This window comes from Pongo abelii, chromosome 18, assembly GCF_028885655.2.
Source record: "Pongo abelii isolate AG06213 chromosome 18, NHGRI_mPonAbe1-v2.0_pri, whole genome shotgun sequence".
Classification (NCBI taxonomy): Eukaryota; Metazoa; Chordata; class Mammalia; order Primates; family Hominidae; genus Pongo; species Pongo abelii.
Genome location: NC_072003.2, coordinates 71,142,289 through 71,164,861, shown reverse-complemented (window position 1 = coordinate 71,164,861; position 22,573 = coordinate 71,142,289). Strand labels below are relative to the sequence as shown.

General features: G+C 38.0%; 1 protein-coding gene across 1 annotated transcript in view; it reads right to left on the bottom strand.

The window, feature by feature from the left end:
* Window positions 1–22,573, bottom strand: part of PMFBP1 (polyamine modulated factor 1 binding protein 1) — a 556,696-nt gene that overhangs the window by 503,675 nt on the left and 30,448 nt on the right. Inside the window, exon 2 of the mRNA XM_063717359.1 lies at window positions 11,812–11,863. The gene's annotated coding sequence lies outside the window, so the exon portion shown is untranslated. The remainder of the gene's footprint in view (window positions 1–11,811; window positions 11,864–22,573) is intronic.

Here is a 22,573-nt window from a genome sequence, read left to right as displayed (position 1 = left end):
CTAAAAACCTATTAGATCTAATAAGCCAGTTCAGAAAGGTTGCGTTATACAAGATCAATATACAAAAATCAATTGTATTTCTATAAACTTGAAGAGTCCAAAAATGAAATTGTATTGTAATTCCATTTACAATACCATCAAAAAGAATAAAATACTTTGAAATAAATTTAACAAAAGATTTTAAAACTTATACAATGAAAACTACAGGCCAGGCACGGTGGCTCAGGCCTGTAATCTGAGCACTGTGGGAGGCCCAGGTGGGAGGATCACTTCAGTCCAGGAGTTTAAGACCAGCCTGGGCAACATACTGGGATCCTATCTCTACAATTAATTTTTTTTTTTTTTAATTAGCTGGATGTAGTGGCATGGGCCTGTATTTCCAACTATTTGGAAGGACGAGGCGGGAGAATTGCTGGAGCCTGGGAGTTCAAGGCTGCAATGAACCATGATCGTGCCACTGAACTCCAGCCTAGGTGACAGAGTTAAGACCTTGTCTCAAAACCAAAAAGAAAAATACTAGAAAACTACAAAATATTGTTGGAAAAAAAAAACAAAGAAAAACTAAATAAATGAAAGGGCATCTCATGTTTGTGGATTAGATCACTTAATATTAAGATGAAAATGCTCTTCAAATTGATCTATGAATTTAACTCAATCTGTATAAAAATCCCAGCTATTCTGCCAGGCGCGATGGCTCACACCTGTAATCCCAGCACTTTGGGAGGCTGAGGTGGGTGGATCATGAGGTCAGGAGATTGAGACCATCCTGGCTAACATGGTGAAACCCCATCTCTACTAAAAATACAAAAAATCAGCCAGGTGTGGTGACGGGTGCCTGTTGTCCCAGCTACTCAGGAGGCTGAGGCAGGAGAATGGCATGAACCCAGGAGGCGGAGCTTGCAGTGAGCCGAGATCGTGCCACTGCACTCCAGCCTGGGCAACAGAGCAAGACTCCGTCTCAAAAAAAAAAAAAAAAAAAAAAAAAATCCCAGCTACCTTTTTCCTAGAAATTTAGAAACTTTTCCTAAAATTCGTATGGGAAATGAAAGCAACCCAGAAAAGCCAAAACTATCCTGAGAAACAACAAAATCGAAGGATTCACACCTTCCAATTTCAAAACTTACAAGGATATAGTAATAAAGTGGTACTAGTGTAAGGACAGACATATAGATGAAGGAATAAAATTGAGAGACTGTAAATAATCCTTTACATTTATGGTCAGTTGATATATATATATACGTGTATATATATGTATACACATATATATACATATACGTATATATATACGTATATATATACGTATATGTATATATATACGTATATATATACGTATATGTATATATATGTGTATACATATATATATACGTATACATATGTATATGTATGTGTGTATATATATATATATATAAACAAAAGTGCCAAGATAATTCAATGGGGGGAAAATCGTCTTCAACAAGTAGCCCTGGAACAGCTGGGTATCTACCTACGGAAGAATGAAGTTAGATTCCTTCCTCACACCGCACACAAAACTTAACTCCAAATAGATTATAGACCTAAATATAAGGAACTAAAACTATAAAACTCTTAGTAGAAAATATAGGTGTAAAATTTGTAACCGTCGGTTGGGCAATGGTTTCTTAGCTGTGAGACCAAAAGCACGTAGTACAAAAGAAATGAATACTATTATAGGATTCATCAAAATTAAAAACCTTTATTCCCCAAAGGATACTATCAAGAAAAAGACACCCTCACAGATGGAGAAAAAATATTTGCAAATTATATATCTGATAAGAAACCTGTATGTAGAATATATAAAGAACTGCTATAACTTGATAGTTTTTTTTAAAAAACTGAATTTTTGGCCAGGCGCGGTGGCTCCAACCTGTAATCCCAGCACTTTGGGAGGCTGACGCCGGTGGATTACTTGAGACCAGGAGTTTGAGACAAGCACGGTCAACATGGTGAAACCCCTTCTCTACTAAAAAACTACAAAAATTAGCCAGGCGTGGTGGTGGGTGTCTGTAATCCCAGCTACTTGGGAGGCTGAGGCAGGAGAATCACTTGGACCCGGGAGAGGAAGGTTGTAGTGGGCCGAGAGTGTGCCACTACACTCCAGCCTGGGTGACAGAGCGAAACTCTTTTCTTCGAAGAGGATATGCAAATGCCCAACACGCACATTAAAAAAAAAAAAATGCTCAGGCCGGGAGCGGTGGCTCACGCCTGCAATCCCAGCACTTTGTGGGGGCGGAGGGGGGCGGATCACCTGCGGTCAGGAATTCGAGACCAGCCTGGCCAACACGGCAAAACCCCGTCTCTACTAAAAATACAAAAATTAGCCGGGTGGGGCTGGCGGTTGCCTGTAATTCCAGCTACTCCGGAGGCTGAGGCAGGAGAATCGCTTGAACTGGAGAGGCGGAGGTTGTTGCAGTGAGCCGAGATTGCGCCACTGCACTCAGGCCTGGGCAACAGAGACTCCGACTCAAGAAAAAAAAAAAAAAAAAAAAAAAGAAAGAAAAAAAGCTCAATATGCTTAGTCATCAGGGAAAATCAAGTCAAAATCACCATGATATACTACTTCACGGTCATTAGTATGGCCTATATTAAAAAAAAGGTTAAAGAAAAAGAAGTGTTGTCAGGGATGTGGGTGGGGTAAGTGGAACCATTATACATTGCTGGTGAGGAAGTAAAATGGTACACCTGCTTTGGAAAAAAGTCTGGCAGTTCTTCAAGAAGTTAAACATAGAGTTACCACATAACCTGGCAATTCCACTCCTATGTCTATACCCAAGAGAAAAAAAAACCACATATGTACACAAAAACTTTCAGATGAATTTCACAGTAGCATTATTCATAATAGCCAAAAGGTAGAAACCATTCAAATGCACTGAATGGATAAATAAAATGTAATATATCCATAGAATGAAATATTATGCAGCAATTAAAAGGAAGTACTAATATGTGCTACAACATGGATGAATCTTGAAAACTTTATGCTAAGTGAAGACTAATGTTGTATGATTCTATTTATATGAAATGCCCAGAATAGGCAAATCTATAGAAATAAAAAGTAGATTACTAGTTGCCTAGTGGTGAGGTGGGGTGACATGGGGAGTGACTGCTAATGGATATGGTTGGTGAGGCTTCTTTCTGTGGTGATAAAAGTATTCTAAAGTGGATTCTGGTGATGGCTAGACAATTCTGTGAATATATTAAAAAAACCATTGAATTGTGCACTTTAAAAAATTTTTTGAGACAGAGTCTTGCTCTGTTACCCAGGCTGGAGTGCAGTAGAGCAATCTTGGCTCACTGTAGCCTTGACCACCTTGGCTCAAGTGATCCTCCTACCTCAGCCTCCTAAGTAGCTGGAACTATAGGCACACATCACCACACCTGGCTAATTTTTGTACTTTTTGTAGAGATGAGATTTCGCCATGTTGCCCAGACTGGTCTTAAACTCCTGGGCTCAAGTGATCCACCCACCACAGCCTCCCAAAGTGCTCGGATTATAGGTGTGGGCAACTGCGCCCAGCCATGAATTGTGCCCTTTAAATGAATGGTATATGGCATAGGAATTTTATCTCAATAAAGTCCTTAAAACAACAACACTAACAACGAGATGAGGCAAGAGGCAGGGCCAGCACCCAAAGGGACCAGTCAGAAATGGTTGCTTCAGTTAGAAATGTAACTGAAGAGTAATATTTCTAAAACAATTGAAAACTGCTAAAGATTTAACCTGTGAAGTACATGATCAGACAATTTTGTATAAAATAAAGATTACTGTAATATCAATATGGATAATAGATTGGGGGAAAATCATGAGAATGGAGAAAAGGAAAGGCATTAGGAAATTGCTAAGTAATCCCAGGATGCCTGAACAGATGTGATGGAAAAGATGGGACAAACTTGGAAGATATTAAGAGTCAAGAATTAATGGGATTCAGCAAATAGTGGAGGAAAAAAGAAGGGGAAAGGGAGGAATCATGGATCCTATTTCTGAGGACTCCACTTGGGCATCACCTTCTCCTAAACTTTTCTTCAATCCACAATTTGAGTTTAATGTCCTTTTTTGTGTTACAAATACACACAGTGCATACCTTTATCATTGTATTTACTACATTCTAATGTAGTGTAATTGTCTGTTCATGTGTCTGTCTCCCCCATTAGTCTCTACGATTGAGGGTAAGAACTTTATTTCATAATGTCTTTGTAGCTCTGTACCCCCTCCAGAGTTTAGTGCCTGGCAAAGAAGGTGTCACCAACCAGGACAGAGAATACAACAAGGGAAACAGGTTAGTTTTGGAAAAGAGACATGCTGAGGAAAGATAATGATGTCAGTTTTTCCTATTTGCCTACAACACATCCAAACACAAAATTGTCAGACGAAAAGTTGGTTCTATGAAGTTGGAGATCAAAAGGGAGTTTCAGAATAGAGTTAGTAAGCATCATGATATAGGAGGAACAGGCAGTAACTAAAACCTTGTGTATGTGGACCGGATTGCTTACAAGAAGCATAAGATAGAAGTAAAGCCAGATAAAGACAAAATTCTGGAAAACTCCTACATATAAGAGATAGGCAAAGTAACTGGAACTCACAAAACGATTCTGAGGATTGCAGAGGAAGAAAGAAAAATCAGAGGAATAATATCAAGGAAGAAGTTAGGAAGGACAAAAAAGTATATACTGGATTTGGCAAAAGTCACGTGATTTTTGCAAAAGCAGTTTCAGTGGAGAAAGGTTGGGGGTGGGGGGAATCCGACCTATAGCTGAGCAAGAGCCAGTGAGAGATGAGGAAGTGAAAATAGTGAGAGTCAGGAAGCTTGACTTTGAGGTGAAGGAGAATGCTGGGGATAGTAACGGTGGCACAGAGTCAAAGGCAAATTTTGTATTATTTTGTTTTTATTTTTTAACTGAGAAGTCTCAATCACGCATATATCCTGAGAAGAATAAGTCAATACAGAGGCTAATGGGGAAAACTGATCAACAGATAATGTCAGTCACTGAGAAGACAGAAAGGGATGAAAGCGAAGCTTTAACAGGAGACAGGAAAAGAAGGATAGTTATGGGTACCATTTCTAAATATTGAGGAGCGATAAGGGTGCCTAGCAGGAGCAAAGGGAGTTCCCTCCAGATTGCCCCTACTTTCTTGGTGAAGTAAGAGGTAAGCCATCTTGTAAAAGCTAACAGGAAAATAGTAACAAAGAAGCATTGGAGGCTGGGTGTGGTGGCACATATCTGTAATCCCATGCAATCCCAGCACTTTGGGAGGCCGAGGCAGGTGGACTGCTTGAACCCAGGAGTTCAATATCAGCCTAGGCAACATGGCAAAACACTATCTCTAGAAAAAAAAAAAAAAAAAGGCTGGGCGCAGTGGCTCACGCCTGTAATCCTAGCACTTTGGAAGGCCAAGGTGGGTGGATCACCTGAGGTTGGGAGTTCAAGACCAGCCTGACCAACATGGAGAAACCCATCTCTACTAAAAATACAAAAGTAGCCAGGTATGGGTGTGGTGGCGCAGGACTGTAATCCCAGCTACTCGGGCGGCTAAGGCAGGAGAATCGCTTGAACCCGGGAAGCAGAGTTTGTGGTGAGCCGAGATCACGCCATTGCACTCCAGCTTAGACAACAAGAGTGAAACTCCGTCTCAAAAAAAAAAAAAAAAAGAAAGAAAGAAAGAAAGAAAAATTAGCCAGGCATTGTGGCATATACCTGTAGTCCCAGCTACTTGGCAGGCTGAGGGTGGGAAAATCACCTGAGCCAGGGAGGTCAAGGCAGCAGTGAGCCATGATCAAGCCACTGCACTCCAGCCTGGGTGACAAAGTGAGACCTTGTCTCAAAAAAATAAAATAAAAAGAACGAATGAAAGAAGTCCTGGAGATAGTGAAAAAGGTTTGAAATAACTGCCACACAGTATTGGGGTCCAAATGAGGTTGAAATCCAAAAGTAAAAACTAAGTAGCAGTCTTCACCATAATGTAATATTTCTCTCCAGCAACGGGGGTTAAAAGAGTAAAAGTTGGGGCCGGGCATGGTGGCTAATGCCTGTAATCCCAGCACTTTGGGAGGCTGAGGTGGGTGGATCACGAGGTCAGGAGATCGAGACCATCCTGGCTAACAGGATGGTTAAACAACAGTGACGCTGTTAAACGCTGTTAAACAACAGCGTTGCTTACTGTCTCTAGTAAAAACACAAAAAATTGGCCAGGCATGGTGGCAAGCACCTGTAGTCCCAGCTACTCAGGAGGCTGAGGCAGAAGACTGGCATGAACCAGGAGGCGGAGCTTGCAATGAGCTGAGATCATGCCACTGCACTCCAGTCTGGGCGACAGAGTGAGACCCCGTCTCAAAAAAAAAAAAAAAAAAAAGAGTAAAAGTTAATCAAAACAGAAGTGAAGAAGAAAGAACTGAATTACATATATGCAAAAATTCATTGAGTTACATTCTTGAGATGTTTGCTTGTTTATAAGTTATATCATAATATAAACGTTAGTATTTTAAAGAACTTTATTATATGTCTCATTTCCAGTACTCAACCTTAAACCTCCCAAATCAAAAGGCAAAAAACACCTCTAGAACAACTTCTATTTAAAAACAGTAGGTTTTTAAAAAGTCACAAAAAGCCGAAAACTGAAGCCAAATAAACAAAAACCTAGGAAAAGACCCTCTCTCCCCTCAAATGCATATTTTCATTCTAGAGTAAATTACAGACCACCAACTATAGCCTGACTTGGATATCAAGCACCGGTTCCCACATGAAAATTGTTATTGTTGGCTTTAGTGCTTTAATCTAAAGAGGACACAAATTCTGCTAATGTTTGAATAACCCTTGCCAACAAATTGATCCCATAGCACCAGGGCTGCAGAAAGTACTTTTAAAGATTGAAGAGAAACATAAAGGGGAAAAACTCAGTAAATGTATTTCCTCCTACTCAGAATCTAAGATAGATCCCTTTAAAGAGAAAAAAGGATTTTTTCTTTCCTCTTTTTCCAAAAGCAGTCCAAAAGGGCATTAGAGAACATCTGTAATTTACACAGAAGGGAGCAATGCCAAAGAAACTCAGATTCCACAGCTGTTAACCCAAGGGACAACTCAAACCAGGCAAATCTCTAAATAAGGTCTGAAAGGCAGATGCTCTGCTAGAGGGCAGCTAACTTCCAAAACCAGGAGTTTGGAGTGGGCACTTGAAATACTAATGTGTGCCTTTCTAGAAAGCTGCCTTTTGCCTTTATATGGGCAAATGAGAACAATTCATAATTCCTTTACTAATTAAGATATACTCAAAGAAGACTAGGCATTTTGCCTGGTCATCACCTACTATTAATATATGAACATAAAGAAATTTCCTTGTATTTTAATGTTTATCTTCTTCATCTACCCAATATTAACATGTTGGTTAACAATACCACCAGAGAGTAAAAGCTCCCAACTATACAGCACCAAAAGTTAATAAACTTTCAGAAACTGTCTAATAGAATAGGTTACAGAACCAGGTTCCCTGGATTCAAGTCCTACTTCTCCACTTTTTGGGTTGCCTTGGACAAACTCCTTTACATTTCTAGGCCTCAGTTTTCTCATCTGTAAAATGGAGATAATCTTATCTACTCATAGGGTTGTGAGGATTAGACAATCAATGAATATAGACATGTACAAACACTCCAAATACATTACAAATGCCCTTAAAGTCTTAGTGTCTATTATTAAGTCTCTGCCTTATCAATCTGCAGCAAGCTCATCTCTTTACTATGACTTCTAAAATTTGCATGGCACGCAGTGCTAAATTATGTGGTTTATACCCTGTGAACGCCTTATAGTCAAAAAAGGGTCTCAAACTGTGGCATGTTGAATTTGTTGGCCTATTTACCAATAAACAGCTAACATATGTTAATGATTCATTGTAAAAATAGATACATTCAGACTTATGATCTGAAGGTTAAAGGCTCAATATACCAACTCCACTTCCCTTGACTAGTAGTCCTCTTTCGCATGATATATGTGTTTACTGTAATAACTGACTAACTACCTTTGCGGAAACTGTCAATACTCTGCATGAACAGCATCTGGAAGGATTAAGCAAAATACTAGGGAATTAAAAGACACAATGAAGTGAAAATCAAGAAGGAATGGAGAGAAGGATGTGTTCTAAATCCATAGGAAATAGTCTTAGTAAGCTTTCATATTTTTCTCTGTTTTTTTGTTAGACTAATATTAGAGAGTTCTGTCCCTTTAACTGTCAAATGGTTTTCCATCTTGCAAGTAATCTTTCTCCACCAAGGAGTCTTTTAAAAGTTATAAATAAAATACCCCAAATATTTTCTTTTTCCCACAGATGAGAACATTAGAACACTGACATTTTAATCTGTTCTTTACAAGAGTGAGTTGTGTCAACACAGTGCTCCCAGCTACAACACTGAAAAAAACAAGTTTAATTAAAGACAGAGAAGAAACTGCATGTGGAGCCTAAGCCACTGAGATACAACCAAGAGTTGTCACCTTCAGAGTCAGTTCTCTATGAACAAATCTCTTTGTCAGTGTCAGAAGAAGAAGAGAGAGAAAGCAAAGCAAAAGTGTGATGCTATAAAGATAAAACATGGTGAAGTCAAATGTCAGTGTTCAGACTGGGAACTAAAAAACAGTATTTATGTAGTACTTCCAGAGTCCAAACACTATGCCTAACATCATAAAACATCTTTGGCTATAAATAGATGCCTATTAACCACATACATGTTGTAGAAGATACAGCTGAAGCACAAAGAGAAAGCCATGATCACCAGGTAATGTTTAGCAACAATGAACATTGCTTTTACTGGGTTTATTTTAGAATACTGGCTATGCTCTTTCCTCAAACACTAATTTGAAGGGCAAATTAACATTGTCACAAAACTATTTTCCCAAATTAAGCACTACTCTAACTACATTCTAGCAATAGCTTGCTTTACTTGCCCTGCCCTTCTGCCAGGACATCCTATTGTCAGAGAGGCAGTACAGCACAATGAATAGAAAACAGGGAAGACATGACAAAGTTCTAACTTTGGCTCTGCCATTTCCTAGCATAGTAACTCTTGGGCAAGTTGCTTAATCTATTTGAGATAATTTTTCCTCATGTATAAAATAGAAATAAAAGTGACTACTCAAGAGTGTTATTGCAAGGCTTCAATGAGATAATACATGTGAAATACCCAGTTCATTTCTTGGCTCATATAGTAGATGAGCCACAAATAATATTCTCACTACATTTTGATTTTTATAATACTGAGCATTTGTTGATTGTGTATTATCATGCCCTCTACAGCGTATGTTTCTTAGGACTACAACTTCTTTCACCCCTAAAAAATAGCCAATCTCAGCTTAGAGGGAATGTATAGTATTAAGTACTAATACCTCCTGGTCTGCTCACCCATATATAAATTATTTTGTCACAGCACAGTGTAACAGAATGTTTATCAGCATGAGCTGATATATCAAGATTGCTTGTACCAACTGATTACATTTCAATCATGGCACTGATACTTAATAGCTATATAACTTTTGGCAAGTTACTTATCTATGCCTCAGTTTGTGAGATGGAAATATAATAATACTTTAGACTCACAGGGCTATTATGAAGATTATATACATAAAATATATGTAAGGCTGTTTAAATAATACCTGGTCCAAGTATGAGTTCAAAAGACATTTGTTATTACCTGATAATATATCTGCACAATGAATATTATTTTATATTTATTGTATAAGTATTAAATATTTCTCAGAATTTATATGATAAAGTTGTTAGGAGAAGAAGCAGGGTAAATACTTTGGTAAGTAGTAATAAACATGATAGGAACAACAGGTACATAAAGGGAAAAAATGATAAATTCAAGATAGAAAGTAATGAAATAACATAAAGAAACAATGCTTTATAGAGGGCAGTAAACTAAATGTTAGTGGTATAATGAAATGAAAAAGAATACAACATATAAAACTACCATATTTTAACTGTAGCAGATGATGATGAAGGAAGTGCAGGTTATTCAGAACAAAGACAGGGGCAAAGGTAGGAGAGGAGTACAGAAGGCCTATTTGGAGGGCATTATACATCTGTCTGCCTGGAAGTGAGGGTTCCTATAGAACCTCTTAATTCCTTAATTCTCTTAATTCCCTTCCCCTAGAACTTATAAGGCACACAGTAGGTGTTCATTAAATATCTATGTAAAAGACAGAACAAATTCCCATCACAATTAGTTTTAAATGCTAAACAGACCTTCCCAATGGGCATGCCAAGGCATATTAGTGTGCCTAAATTGGGTGACAGGTATACTGAGATAGTGATCTCATCAGCCCTTGAGGTCCAAACCTCCAGCCATAAGGTTGTTGTCCTGCTACCCCAGTGTGCCACACAATCATCATTGTCTAAGTGTATCATGCCATAAAAAGTTGGGAAGCAATGGGTTAAACAATAAGGCTATTATGCAATATGCAATGGAACAGATACAAAGAGGAGTAAATAGGAGGGGATATAATGTACAGTAGTCTTTGCCTAGGTGGGTGGCACTGTGGAAGATCAATCAAAGAGTGTATTAGTCCATTTGCACACTGCCAATGAAGACATACCCGAGACTGGGCAATTTACAAAAGAAAGGTTTAATGGACTTACATTTCCACATGACTGGGAAGGCCTTACAACCATGGTGGAAGGTAAAAGGCACGTCTCACATGGTGGCAGACAAGGAAGAGAGATTGTGCAGGGAAACTATTTTTTAAAACTATCAGATCTTGTGAGACTCATTCACCATCACGAGAACAGCACAAGAAAGGCCAGTCCCCATGATTCAACCACCTCCCACTGGGTCCCTCCCACAACCCATGGGAATTCAAAATGAGATCTGGGTGGGGACACAGCTAAACCATATCAAAGAAGGAAAAGACAAGGTACAGAAAGAACAGCAGTTCAAAAGCTGCTGCAATAAGCTAGGCAAGAAAACTAAGGGTAACAAAAGGGATGAATTCCAAACAGGTTGTGAAAGAATAACTGCTTAGAACTTAGTTTAGTTCAGTTCCATAAACATTCATTGTTGCCTATTATGTGTCTGCTGTTTGCCGGGCATTAAGGATTTTAAAAATTGAAGAAAAATTCCAGTTATTAGGAATTTTTTAATTGTAGAAACAGAATTACAGGTTTTCCTTAATGTATTCTCTTGCACACTAGCTCTTAAAAGAAAGGTGTTACATATTGCACCATAAACCAAAGGTAGTTTTAACCTACTCATTAAAGCTTCAAAAAATAAGCCTTTGGGGAAGAAGGCTCAATGTCAGCAGCCAGAGGGTTATGAAGAGAATTCTGTAGAATATTCCCCTAAACACAATAGCTGTACCAATATTTCTTAATATATTTATATCTGATCAAGAGTTAGAATGCATGCCATTGGCAAACTCCACTTTTAGCCTTTAAGAGATAACAACAGTTATCATTTATTAGGTGCTCACTATACATAAGGCATTGTGCTACTTTACATATATTATCTCACTTTATTCTCAAAGCAACCTAGAAATGTAGGTATTAGTCCCATTTTGGCCATGAAAAAAAACAAGGCTTAGAATATTAAGTCACCTGTCTAAAGATATCCAGCTAGTAAAATGTCAGAGCCAGAATTCAAACCTAGATCCATCTAACTCTTAAGTCTGTGTTTTCATTAAATGTGTTTTAACAAATAAGTTACTTAAGAAAGGGCTTTGGAAAAGGCACCTGAGACACAGAGAAAAGACAGCCACCGAAGCAAACATAGGAAAGGCTCACTCACGCACTGTTCTAAGAGGCTGTGCTTGCCTGAGACTCACCAACTGGATTCACGCAGGAAGAAATCTAGGTTTGTTCATCCGTTTTCTACTGCTGCTGTAACAAATTAACACAAATTTAGTGACTTAAAACAACATACATTTATTATCTTATAGTGTTTTGGCTCAGAAGTCTGAAACGAGTCAGTCTCACTGAACTGAGATCAAGGTGTCACAGTGCTGCATTCCTTTCTGAAGGGGCTAGAGCACAATCTACTTCCTTCCCTTTTCCAGCTTCTAGAGGCCACCAGCATCCCCTGGCTCATGACTCCTTCCTGTCTTCAAAGCCAGCAATAATCAGTTGAGTCCTTCTCAGGCTGATGCTTCTCTGGTTCTTCCACAGTTTCATCTCCTTTTCATCACAAAAAGCTTCTCCAATTGTAAGGACCCATGTGATTAGATTAGGCCTACCCAGATAACCCACCCTAATCTCCCCATCTAAAGATTCCTGACTAAATCACATCTACAAAATTCTTCTTGTTATATAATCAGATTATGCGGATTAGGACATGAAGGTTGTTAGAGGGGCCATTATTCTGCCTATCACAGTCTGATTGTAAGAGAGTAGAACCTTTCACTGTTTGAACCATATAACTAGCCCCCTGTTCTGTTTCCACATGTACAAGACAATTTACTGATAATATTTTGGCTTACCCTATGGCTTACTTAAAGGAAGGGAATGTACTGTTTAGAGGATATAGTGTTTAATCCCCTGGGCAAATACATTTTATATTATATTGAATAATTTGTTTTCTGAGTTATACATTAGTGTCTTGTAAGTGCTGTCAGAATGAGTCAGAATCTCTTAGTCCAAAAACTGTAAGACTCAGACAATCAATATTCAGAATCTTTAACTTAAGGATCAGAGTCAGGAATGAGGGAGGGGGCATATTTAACAAGTCTGTATCTATGATAAAAAACAACCTTTTAAAGAGCATGTTTAAGAAGCTATATATAATTATATATATCTAAGAGTGCAGCTATGTGTCACTCCCTTTGATTTACAAGACTGGTCTCAACAAAGAGAGTAGTCAGTTTTCTGATTGTGCCTGTGTAATCAATCAAATGGTTTGAAGTAGAATGTCCTTGGAAGACAGCAGGGAATTTCAAATCAACAACTTTTAAAACTTGGATCACATGGATTAGTGGTCGCCTAGGGCTGGAGCATTTTGGGGAGAATAAAGAGTGACTGCTAATGAGTTTAGGGTTTCTTTTTGGGGTAATACATTTTTTAAAAAATTGATTGTGGTGATGATTGCACAACTCTGTGAACAGACAAAAAAATCACTGCATTATATGTTTTAAATGGGTGAATTGTATGGTATGTGAATTATATCTCAACGAAAATTTGTAAAAGAAATTGGGTCACGGCCAGGCACAGTGGTTCACATCTGTCATCCCAGCACTTTGGCAGGCAGAGGCGGGTGGATCATGAGGTCAGTAGATCGAGATCATCCTAGCTAACACGGTGAAACCCCATCTCTAATAAAAATACAAAAAATTAGCTGGGCGTGGTGGCAGGCGTCTGTAATCCCAGATACTCGGAGGCTGAGGCAGGAGAATAACTTGAATCTCGGAGGCGGAGGTTGAAGTGAGCTGAGATCGCGCCCCTGCACTCCAGTCTGGGCGACAGAGCGAGACTCCATCTCAAAATAAAAAAAAAAAAAAAAAAGAAGAAATTGGGTCACAAAGATGACAATGAGAAGAGGTACCAGAGAAAAACAAGGGGTTTTATGCAATTTATGATCTTAGTGAAGATCCCTTAATGTCTACTACCGTCCTCCTTGTTTTTCTATCTACCTTAACTTTTTACAGATTCTGTTCTTGGAAAAGTCACAATTTTCCACTCCTTTTGTTTCTTACTTTCCTCATCAACTAATATACAACAAACATATTCCAATTATAAATATAGAATGTCATTCTGATGTTAACTTCCAAGGTCCTTACTAGAGAAAAGGTGTAAATAAGGAAAACATTCCCATCCTGATCCTGTTTTAGAGGCTCATTTTTTTACCCTTGTTCTGCATTGTTTGCAGATTCTCTATATGCCCTAAATCAGTCCACGCACCACAAAAGCTGTATCAGATTCATGCCTTCTTGAATCTAGATTCTCACATTAAAGTCAAAGAACTGGTATCTACTTGCAATGAGAAAACTTCACGTTAGTAGACAAGATCCATTTGCTCTATTTTATAGCAATAACTATTAGAACACTCAATAGTGACTTCACTAATCTGTGCAATGCTATTGAATGACTTCTCTCTGTTTGTACTTCTTTGTACCTACATCTTCGTTCTCAACGGCAATGACAGCCCCCTTTTTTCATAGGAAGGCAAAAACCGGCTTTCAAAGGTAGGCAGTTTTGCTTACAAATGTTGGGAAATGTTTTGCTTGAGCCATTCTTATAGCTGATATAAAAATAATCACCTATATAACCCCCAAATGTCTCCCTGAATAATCAAGCCATTTCAAGAGAAAACTTTCTTAAAACTGATATAGTAAAGCAGTTTAATTAGATTAATAAGATACCATAAACAGGGTTTCCTTCAACTTTGAGATGGAACACTTACCTCACATGAATTCAGACAAAACAGTCTAGTTACTTTTCTACATGAGAATTATAAATATAAGAGATCACTCTCCGTATTGGAATAACAGAAATAAGTGAAGTTGCAACCCTGATCCTTGGGTAAAACTGTGCTTATATACTAGATGGTCTACTGAACCACAAATCTAGCATACTCTGTTATATACTTTCATGCATTACAATGTATTCCCATTTCATGGTATGCCTAGTTGTGTAGGCAGAAAGAAGGTGACGGCCCCAGAAAAGATTAGTGTACATAATCGACACTGTAGAAAGCAGTTTTATATAATTTCGTTACTCTTAAATATGAGTGTACAACTGACTTTGTAGAACAAGCATATCATAAATTCATTGTCTGATGCAAAACTAGTTTTGTCAAATAGTTCATAATATTCATTTTACCAGGTTTCTGCAAAAACTAATTATTGCAGTTGAAACTAAAAATCTTTGAATGCTAGGTTACAAAATAGCTTACAAAGCAATTTATAGTATATTTATAAGTTTGTGTTGTTACTGTTGTCGTTGTTGTTTTAATGCATGCAGGCACTAAAGCCCCTATTCCAGGGATCCTTTCAGACCACTGAACGCTGAATTTTCCAAGCAGGCACGTGTAGCTCATTAGATCTGCCATGGACTGTGAAAGCCACTTGCCAATAGTGTCAAAAGCGTATCACTCATTTCAATCTCACCAAAAAGGACAGACCTCTCTCTGACAAAACATTACTGAAAAACACTGAGTTCGGGGCTGTGACTTGAACAGCTCAGCACACATGGATGGAAACTCAACAGAGAAGCTAAAGACAAGTGAAGTGTCAGATTGACGTTCTAGCTTTACATCTTCAGAGAGCACAGCTTCCACCTGGATTTCAAGAAGAAGGGGTGAAAAGAAGAAAACCAAACACCTAGCAATAACAATGCTCTTGCAGCATGCACGATAACTGCACCATCTGACCTGGCAGAACTGTCAGTATGAATGGCAAATTATCTGCATATGATTGAGTTTTGTAACCCCAGGAGCTCAAAACAGAGAAACTTAAGGAGCCAGTCAAATCAGCTTTGAATGTCAGTCACTGTCCAAGCAATGTAGTTAATCAGAAAAATCAGGATAGCACTCAGAAAACAGTCTAGGTCTTTTTTCAGCAATCACAAAGTCAATTGATGAAACACTAGACATTTAAAATTCTGTAGAATTAAATTGAATAGTAGTATGCCATAGTTAGTATGCTAAAGATGAAAATAATATAACTACCTGGATATTTTGCATAAATACTAAGTAGTCTTGCTCTTCACACAGTTTTTAAATCTAAATTACATGATACTCAACTAAAATTTAGCTAGGTGGATAGAGCCCGATGTTTAGTTTAGATGCAAGGACTAAGAGAAAGAGTAGCAGTTATGTTTTGTTTCTTGATCAAGGTGCTAGTTACATAGGTATCTTTAGGTTATAAAAATTCATCAAACTGCACACTTACAATATGTGAATCTTTGCCATCAAAAAAGCTTTGTGATCAAGAAACATCATGTCCTCTAGTCAACTGCCCCAAGAACTTAGTCTCCAAGAAAAGCTATAGTTCAGATTACCATTTGATCAAGCTTTACACTTGTTTTTCAGCTTTCCAAGCTAAACTGTTTAAGGATAGATTCCAGTTAGACATACTAGAGCAATGGAACATGTTTCACTACATTTAGGTCTATTATTTCATAATGGAGTTTATAATAATATTCCAATGACTTAGGGGATGTTTTTTGGGTTTGTGTATGTGTGTGTGTGTGTGTGTGTGCGCACGCGTGTGTGTGTGTGTTTAGGGACAGGGTCTTATTCTGTCACCCAGCTGGAATGCAATTGTAAAATCATAGCTCACTGCAGCCTCAAATCCCTGGACTCAAGCAATCCTCCTGCCTGAGTAGCAAGGACTACAGGTGTGTGCTACCACGCCTGGCTAATTTTTTTGAATATTCTTTGCAGAAACAGGATCTGGATGGTTTTGAATACCTGGGCTCAATCAGTCCTCCTGCCTTGGACTCCCAAAGTGCTGCGATTACAAGTGTGAGCCACCAGGCCCAGCCAAGAAAGTATTTTTTAAATAGCCCTGATAATGATTTGTTCCTGAAAAGGTCTACCAAACCACAACTCATGCATATCATAGTCATAAAGTAGTTTGTGAAAAATACATAAGATTGAGTATAATACTTCAACAATAAAGAACAGTCAAAATGTTTGATACTGATGACAGAGGCAGAACAAGAGACATACACACTTGCCAAAAGTATATAAGAAAGATCATGATAGAAAAAAGAATCAGCTTCAATTTTTCAATGCACTGTTAAAATGTACATCTTTCTCCAAGGTCACTTTTAGAGTTTAAGAGATACAAAAGTCTTAAAGCTACAGTTAGTTACCCAAAATTCTTTTTTTTGGATGGGGGGCGGTGAGGGCAGTGCAGAATCTTGCTCCGTCGCCCACGCTGGAGTGCAGTGGCGCTATCTGGGCTCACTGCAACTTCCGCCTCCCGGGTTCAAGTGATTTTCCTGCCTTAGCTTCCCAAGTAGCTAGGATTACAGGCGTGTGCCACCACACCCAGCCAATTTTGTATTTTTAATAGAGACGGGGTTTCACATGTTGGCCAGGCTGGTCTAAAACTCCTCAAGTGATCCACCCGCCTCGGTCTCCCAAAGTGCTGGGATCCCAGCAACTACCCAAAATTCCACGATAGGTTACTATTTCTATAAGGTTGAGTCATTGTATTAAGTAAAAATTCTCAGCATCTGCTTAGTTTACTGCATACACAACTAGGGGCCATAAAGAAATCCTTTCATTTTTATAGGCCAAGTGTTGTACTACATGGAATTAATGGTGCAAGAGACAAAAAAAAAAGTATTTTTATTATCACATATTCACATGTGCAATTTTTTACATACCACAAGAATCTCAAAATTATGATAGCATATAAGGCTGAAACAAATAGTAACTGGCTACATTTCTTTTTCTTTCTTTTTTTTTTTTGAGACGGAGTTTTGCTCTTGTTGCCCAGGCTGGAGTGCAATGGCGCAATCTCGGCTCACCGCAATCTCTGCCCCCTGGGTTCAAGTGATTCTCCCGCCTCAGCCTCCTGAGCAGCTGGGATTATAGGCATGCACCACCACGCCTGGCTAATTTTGTATTTTTAGTAGAGACGGGTTTCTCCATGTTGGTCAGGCTGGTCTCGAACTCCCGACCTCAGGCGATCTGCCTGCCTCGGCCTCCCAAAGTGCTGGGATTACAGGCCTGAGCCACTGTATACAGTGGCTACATTTCTTTAAAAAAAAAAAAAAAAAATCATAGTCACTCCTTGTAGTCACTCATTTAACTCCTTTAGGTTCTAGGAGCCTAAATTATCCAAAAAGGCAAACCCTGACTCCAACTGAACATCCAAAAGAAACGAAGTTATCTTGTTGGTTGGTATTTGTTTTTATTAGCAATACAGCAATAATTTTACTTCTGATTCCATGAAAGGAGCATTCACAAACATGAATCAAAAATGAACATATACATAACCCACTCTAGCTTAAAATTAACATAGTAGGTCAAAATTCTAAGAAAAACGATTAAATTTAGTCTTAACATTTGACTAAGATAAATTTTAAGTGACTAATATTAATGACTGTGCAATGCTCAGTGTTCCCACAAGTTATACCTTTTAAAAAATATTTTTTAGCAAATAGGCAGCATGGAGTTATTAGCCCAAAGTTCACCTTAGTTCTCCTCTAACATTAACCAGGGTTTCAATGGAATACTCCACACATAAATTTAAATTAGTAGCCTAATATTTCTAAATAACCGAAAGTTGAATTATTAGTTGAATCATATAAAATTCCATTTCCATGGGTCAAAAACAGTCAAATCTTGATAATTTCATGTGGCTTAGCCTAAAAATAGTTTTTAAACAGTTCCAACTCTATGGTAGAAAGAAGCAAATAGCAAAAAAACAACAAAAAAAATGATGTGAAAATACATGTTAGAAAATGCTTCCAATGAAATGCTAAGGTATAAAGAGAAATAGAAATAGTGGGCTTCAGAAGAAGGGGTAAAAATCAGGTAGTTCAACAGGTTCCTAGTAGTGATCGATAAAATGACTTCTGCTTCACCTTTTAGGAGGAGGCTATACTTAGCAAATCACTGTGTAAGCTGCCTCGATAACAGCATTCCTGCTATCAAGTTTACTTGCAATGATTCCAACAAAGAAATTAATTTCTTAGATGACAAGAAAAGGTTATCTGAAATGGGGAAAACACAGGAGACTAAAGCTGTCTGTTAATAAAACAGACAAGCATCAGTCTAGGCAACGAATTCAGAGCAGTTTTACTCTCTGCAAGATCTGACTTCCCATAGCCCACTATTATACATACATACACACACCCACATATATACATGTATAAGTGTATATATGCATACATACTTGCGCTGGTTTACTCAGAACTTTCCTAGTTTTAGCACTGAAAGTTCCATGATCCAGAAATTCAAGCCTGGGCAAACTGAGATAGTCACCCTAATCTATAGCTACCAACTGATGAATGAGCATGTGTATGTGCACACACACACACACACACACTCCCTTACCCATTCACATCCCCAACTCTAAAGGATGTTTTTCTAGGCCAGGCGCAGTGGCTCACGCCTGTAATCCCTGCACTTTGGGAGGCCGAGGCAGGCGGATCATGAGGTCAGAAGATCGAGACCATCCTGGCTAACATGGTGAAACGCCATCTCCACTAAACATACAAAAAATTAGCTGGGCATGGTGGCAGGCACCTGCAGTCTCAGCTACTCGGGAGGCTGAGACAGGAGAATGGCGTGAACCCAGGAGGCGGAGCTTGCAGTGAGCCAAGATGGCACCACTGCACTCCAGCCTGGGTGACAGAGCCAGACTCAGTCTCAAAAAAAAACAAAATAAAATAAAATAAAAAAGGAATGCTTTTCTAAAACTTACAATGCATTTACTCACTCTTCAGAAAACATGTGGTGTTGTAAAATTTTCCAAAAGCTATTATTTATGACGATATCAATAATATATGTAACTGGCAGTGATCAAATCTGAGAACTTACAAACTGCCATTTTGGACAAGTCATCAGATGCACTCCTTCCTGAAGTCTCATGTTTAAATCATATTCACCTCACTAAGTGTTATCAGAGGAACCTCTGACAATTATTCCATTTGTAAATATGAGGAAAATCTCTGAGGTATTCTCAGCTTCACCACTTATCAAGAATCTAACCTTGAGATAAATTACTTAGCCTCATTAATTTTCTATTTACCAGTATGTAAAATGGGGATAATAGTACCTTCCTCAGTGTTTTCATGAGTATTGAATGACATAATGTACATAAAATGCTTAGTACAATACAGTAGCATAAAATTAATTCCCAATAAATATTATTACTATTGCTAATAGTATTGCTGTACAGATAAAAACTTACAAGTACTTTGAAGGTGGCAGTTGCCTATTCCTGTATTCTTTGGTGGAGATGTTTTCTTTTAAAAATGGTTTTCTCCTTTTATAATTTTTAGACTTCCAGAGTTACTCTGACTGTAAAAACTATGAGACTTTTGAGTAGTTTAAAAGACAGAGTGTTGGCTGGGCACAGTGGCTCATGTCTGTAATCCTAGCAGGCAGGCTGGGAAGCTGAGGCGGGAGGATCGCTTGAGGCCAGGGGTTAAAGACCAGTATGAGCAACACAGCAAGACCACCTCTCTACAAAAAACTGTAAAATGAACCAGGCATGGTGGTGCACACCTGTAGTCCTAGCTACTTGAGAGGCTGAGGTAGTTGGATCAAACTGGTAAGCCATGATCTTGCCACTGCACCCCAGCCTGAGTGACAGGGTGAGACTCTCAGAAAGAAGAAAGGAAGAAAGGAAGGAAGGAAGTAGGAAAGGGAGGGAGGGAAGAAGGGGAAGAGCCGGGAGAGGGGTACGGGGAGAGGGAGGGAAAGAGCATCCTTGTAATAAAATTACTTCTTGATGTGGAATTTCTTCCCATTATTGAATTCCAACATTAGATGTAATAGTGCAAGTAGAGACCTTCTTGTTCCCTAACATTAATAAAAAATAGCATTTAATGGCCTGAATTACAGGTGATAAAATTTTATCCATACTAAAATAATAGGTGTAAACATTAAATCAAAATATAGTCAAATTGGATTTTAGAGTTTGCAGAAACCTTTAAAATCACCTAGTCCAAAACCCTCATTTTATAAACAAGACCTCTCAGAGGTGATTTGTCCAATGTTATATGGCCAGAATCAGAGACAGTAAAAGTATCCAAGTCTCCTGACACCTAGTCCAATTATCTTTTCGGTATGCTACTCTTCAAATCATTAAACAAAAATCATGAGGCAAATTCTTATTCTAATATTTCTAATAAAAGCCATGTTTGAATACAAAAAAAAATAAGAGAAGGGCATGTAAATAGAAGGCTGAAGGAAAAATGAGTATAACATAGTAGAAGATACCCTTTGAAGTCAAACAGGCTTGTTTCAAATGCCAGCTCTGCCATTCCTTTACTGTGTATCAATGGGCAAAGTATGAACTCTGAGCTTCAGGTCCCTTATTTGTTAAAAGGGGGATAATACTACCTAGAACAATTACATAAGATTAAAAAATGAGTTAGAAGAGCACAACTGTTGAGAGTCAGACTATCTGTTTGAATCCCAACTCCATAACTTACTCATTGTTTGATCAAGTTTTATGATTTCTCTGAGCCACAGGAAGTATTTTAGCAGAGAACATGGCACATAACTGTAACACGTTTTAGTGTTATCAATATATATAAATCATTTGACACTTAATGGGTACTGATAATAAAAACACAACCACCATCACCAGCAACACGAAAAACTCCTGCTTCATAAGTAAAAGTAGACCAGACTGATAAAGCCAACATGCTAAATAAAATCAATGCTAATCTATCCTAAAATATGTCCATATCCCGAAATGTGTGAAAAGTTCATTAGAATGGGATTAAAATCAGATTCAAAAAGTACAATATTATCTATCTAGTAAATAATCACTTTGTAGTGACACATGTAAGAAATGGTTTTCAAGATATTGAATTTTAAAATGCTCAGTTTCACAAAAGATAAAAAGTCAGAAGTTAGGTAACAGTAGAAGGCTTACAAAGTATGAAAAAAGCTAAAACAATAGCAATGATAGATAAGGAAATTTGTAAAAGACCAGCTGTGTATAGAAGAAACATGAAAGAATGTGTCTATTATGATGTGGTTTTCATCAACTCCTAATCAAAAATATAATAAAAGAAAAAGAAACAGTACCACATCCAGCATGTCACCATTTAAGACAACAAATTCCCAGATGACTAGAAAAAATCTATCTCTGAACTGGGTGGAAAGGCATAATTCTTAAATCCAAAGGGAAATTAAACCACAAAGTTTAAACAAAACAGCACAAAAAAATCAATAACTCACAAAATAAAAAAGAATAATTTAGTTTTCAGCTTTCTCTTTTTAAAAAATTCTATTTTCAGATCACCAACAGTGGTTTAAGATGCTACCAAGTCTTTAAGCTCTATTTGGTAGGGAAATACCTCTGCTATTTCTAAAGGTAAATAGGGGATTTTGCATTGAAGTTACAATGTGGAATACTTCAGAATAACCTCATGCCAAAATGGCACATTTCTGAGGGATGCAAAGGTATTCAATAAAAAGCTTTTAAAGGCATATTTTTAAACTTGCAGCAGGAAAGCTTTTCTGTGTCAAGACAGTAATTCTTTTAACAGCATTGATCAAAATGTCATTCTTTTATGAGTGTACAATACCTTTTAATGGCATACAACAAGCCATTAGGGTTATACACCTCTGTATGGCAGACAGCTTACTGGAAAAAAGTGAACACTGGCCAAGATAGAGTCAGTAGGTTTTATGCTCCTAATAAGGAACCTTTTTCCCCCTAGCTGATTCATTCTAAAGTCCACAACTGAAATTATCCAAAGATTAAGTGTAAGCTCTCTTCACTTCAGTAATTTAGAAGCACTTTCACAGAGGCCTAAACTGCAGTCTAAACTCTACCTTTGTGGATACCATAAGATGGCCTTGAAAACAGCCTCTCACCCAGGGCCAGTAAGAAATTATTCATGAAGATTAGGAAAGAAATGACGGTTTTAGTACTTTTTCTACTTTCTGAG